Here is a 4,521-nt window from a genome sequence, read left to right on the forward strand (position 1 = left end):
CACCACCACCACCACCACCACCAGAACAGATAGCAATTTGCTGGAACAGCAACCCCAGATCCTTTCAAGTCATTTCTCCAAAGAAACAGCCTTCTGAGATATATCTGTACCTATGACATGGATAACCTTTCATGTTTTTATGCAGAGCAGTTTCTCTAATCTAGCTTTAATCTCTCAAACATTTTCAAGTCAGAGGTGGTTCTTTGCTTTACTTTTGCCTGACCAAAAGACACATTTGAGTGCCTTTTTTGTCCCAGAACAAAAGTATATTTACTAAAAGTAGAATTCATATCTGTATCTTTTGCAAAACAGGTAACAGTTGAAAGTTTTAAAAGGACAGATTTTCTTATTTCTGTTTCTACTACCTCTCCTCATTAAGGTTTCAAAGACCTTTGCTCCACCAATCCAGCAATCTTCTCAGCAGTGTCCTGTCAGAAGGAAGTTTCTCCCAAGTATATGCTACAGGGATTGGAGCATCTTGTTCCAGGGCAGAGATGTCTCTCATGTTAAAAATGAAAGTGTATAGCACGATCCCCACACAATAGGCATTTAATCAATGAAAATGTATTTCTTCCTCTTACTGACTTGTATTGACCACTCTAACTCTGATGTTGGATTATAAGTTTCTGAAGGACAGTGGCAATTTCTTGTAATTTTTTGTACTTCCCATGGATTCAGATTCAAGTAACTTTACTGAACATCTTTCATGTCCCAGGCACCATGTCAAGCATTTCTCTATATATTTAACCCGATCCTCATGACAAATATGTGAAGTCTATTTTATCACTTTTTGACAAGTAAAATGAGGCTTCAATATACCAAATAACTGGCTGTAAGCAATACAACTACTAAAAAGGTAGAATCAAGATTCAAATCCAGCTTACTTTGTCATTAAAATTATCTTTCCGGTGACATATACCAATACCCATAGAATCTAACCTGTGCTGTATTTATTATATGCTTTCATAATATTTGTGGAAAAATGAGTATTTATCTATTGCTTAAAATGATAACTACGTGTGAGAAACACAGGAAAAACTAAAGTGTGTTTCCTATTCTCTCACTCAACAATCAACACAGAACACTTCTGTGACCAAATATGTGAGTATTTCCCCACACACCAAACAAGCAATCAATTCTGTAGTGGACGCCAGTCGGGTATCCTCTAATTTAATTCAATTATGACACTACAGTATCAGAGATAGTGTCAGATACCACAGATTGAGAGTTCAGTCTGACAAGACTGCCCCCACTTCCTATACCAGTCACAAACCCAGGTCATTTTACCTACGCTTCTGATTGACTGACTACAAACTGGGATTCCCATGATGACCCTTTCTTTGGGTTTGGTTAATTTCCTAGCATGGCTCTCAAAACTTGGGAAAACACTTTCCTTTACCAATTTGTTATAAAGGATATTAGAAAGTATACAGATGAAAAGAGATGCATAGGGCAAGGTGTGGGAGAAAAGGGACAGAGCTTCCATGACGTCTCCAGGTGTACCACCCTTCAGGAACCTCCACTTGGTCAGCCCTAGAACCCAGTCCCTTTGGGGTTTTTGGAGACTTTATTATGCAGGCATGATTGATTAAATCATTGGCCATTAGGTTATCAGTTTAGCCTTCCACTCCTCTCCTCTCCCTGAAGGTTGGGGACTGCAACTGAATGTCCCAACCCTTTAATCATGGCTCTTGGTATATTCAGTGACCAGTCCCAATTCTGAAGCTAGCCAAGTGCTCCAAGCCATCAATCATTAACATACAAAAGACACTTACAACTTTTGAAATTACAAGGATTTCAGTAGCTGTATGTCAATAAACAAGGAGAAAAAACAAATTCATATTTCACAATGTAACAACTTGTTAATACGCCATTTTTTTGAGCTTTAAAATTTGATGTAAGTTGATATGGAGAGATTTATGTAATATAAAAGTAAAATCATGTAAAATAGATGTATAGTATGATTCTATTTTATAAAAATACATACATATATGCAATAATATATAGGAAAATATGAAGGAATATGTATTGTAGTTTAAAAGTTTTATATGCAGTAGTATTGTCCCTGGACCAAACTGAGGGTTGGGCTGTTATTTCTTGTGGCCCAATAACGAGATGCAGAGGAACAGATGGGGAGGAAGAGAGTTTTTATTCCTGCAACCAGTTACAGAGAGAAGGCCTGGAAATTATCGCCAGACCAACTCAAAATTACAAAGTTTTCCAGAGCTTATATACTTTCTAAGCTATAGGCATTCATCTAAAGACATTAGTAATTAACTTCTTTTAATCTATAATTAAGGTCTGAGTCCTGAAGACCTTCCTCTGGAGCCTCAGTAAATTTACTTAATCTAAATAGGTCCAGGTGCTGGGGTGATTACCCTTATATTGTCTCCTGCTAAATCACGGAGGGTTAGGGAGTTCCTTCAGACCCTCAGTAAACTTGTTTAATCCTAAATGGGTCATATTAAGAATTCCTTCGTTCTTTTGTTATGCTTTAAGGCCCAGGAAAGGCCTAAGCAAAACTCTTGGTGGGCTTTTGTTACATCCCAGACTTTGTATAAGGGCACTAGCTTTTTTTAGCTCTTAATATTTAACGTAAACCCTCAGTCAGTACTGAAACAGTTGTTATGGAGGCCTGTATTAGTGAGACCTGGCCTGCCACAGTATTACCAGTGGTTTTTATCTTATTCTTTATACTATGTATTTTCTCTTTTTCCGGCATTTTTTCTGTACTATTATAAGTTTAATAGCAGATTTAAAGTTTAAAATAATTAATGCAAAGAAGTGAATCATTTCTCCACAGAATGTTTATGATGAAATAAATTCTAGGAATTAGTGGATCATATTTTTTAAAAAAATAGATGATTACTACAAAATGTACAATGGAGATGTACAAAATGCTGGATTTGCCGGTGTCTTTCTCAATCACTTGATAAACCAGGACATTGTTAAAGAAAGTCTTGACTGGATACCATACATATGTGACCTAATATGCTTTTAAAAAAACAGGACTCCAGCATTTGTCTTTCCACTGACACATTTGAAAACATGTCTAAACCTAATTTTGATTAGAGAAAAGAGTGTGACACATCTAAATTATAAATACAGTTCCCAGTAGATATTTGATTTCATCTAATCAAAGATGTTATTTTTAATTGCTATGGAACAAGATGATCTTCTGCAAATGAGGCATTGAGTTAATAATAGTACTTTATATTTACATGGAGTTTTTTTTTATGAACTACATATCTCATGAATTAAAAGAAGTTCTGCATTGATGCAGAAAACTATTTGGCAGTGTCTTCTAAAGCTGAATATATGTATACCCTCTGACCCAGAAATTACACTCCTAGTATATACTCAACAGAAATGTGTATTAATATTTACCAAAACACATGCCCATAGCAGCACTATTTATTTTATGTCCATGCTGAAAAGTACCTCAATGTCCATCAACAATACAATGGATAAATAAATTGTTATACTTACACATTGGGATGCTATGCAGCCATGAGAATTAGTGATCTACACCTATGTGTAATGATATAGATAAATTTCACCAACATAATATTGAGTGTAAAGAGCCAACATAAAAGAGGATCAGCTGTATGATTATATTTGCATGTTGTGTAAAAGCATGCAAAACTAAACCAGGCATTAGAGGTGAGGGCAGTGGTTATCCTTGCCATGGCTAGCAATGGGAAGGAAGCATAAGTAGAGAATATGTAGGGCACTGGTTATATTCTCGCTTTAGATCTGAGTGCTGGTTTCACAGATGTGTTCAGATTACGAAAATAAGCTTATGCTTATGATACATGTACTTTTCTGCATCTACATTATAATGTAATACACTTTAAAGTATGTTTACTTCTATACCTTTTTTCTTTCTTTTTTTTTTTTTTTATTTGCTAGAAGTTTTTATTAAAGTAATCATAGATTCAAATGTCACTGTAAAAATATTAGAGAGAGGTCATATGTACCCTTTACCCTGTTTCCCGCAATGGTATCATCTTATGTCACCATAGTACAATATTATAACCAGGATATTGACATTTGATACAACCTGTCTAATCTTATTCACATTTCCCCAGTTTTACTTGTACTTCTTTGTGTGTGTTGTGCAAACCCATGAATTTAATTCTTTTTTTTTTTTTTTTTTTTTTATTATACTTTAAGTTCTAGGGTACATGTGCATAACGTGCAGGTTTGTTACATATGTATACTTATGCCATGTTGCTGTGCTGCACCCATCAACTCGTCAGCACCCATCAATTCATCATTTATATCATGTATAACTCCCCAATGCAATCCCTCCCTCCTCCCCCCTCCCCATGATAGGCCCCAGTGCGTGATGTTCCCCTTCCCGAGTCCAAGTGATCTCATTGTTCAGTTCCCACCTATGAGTGAGAACATGCGGTGTTTGGTTTTCTCTTCTTGTGATAGTTTGCTAAGAATGATGGTTTCCAGCTGCATCCATGTCCCTACAAAGGACGCAAACTCATCCTTTTTTATGGCTGCGTA

This window comes from Rhinopithecus bieti, unplaced genomic scaffold (genome assembly GCF_001698545.2).
Source record: "Rhinopithecus bieti isolate Rb0 unplaced genomic scaffold, ASM169854v2 scaffold_6143, whole genome shotgun sequence".
In the NCBI taxonomy this organism is placed as follows: Eukaryota; Metazoa; Chordata; class Mammalia; order Primates; family Cercopithecidae; genus Rhinopithecus; species Rhinopithecus bieti.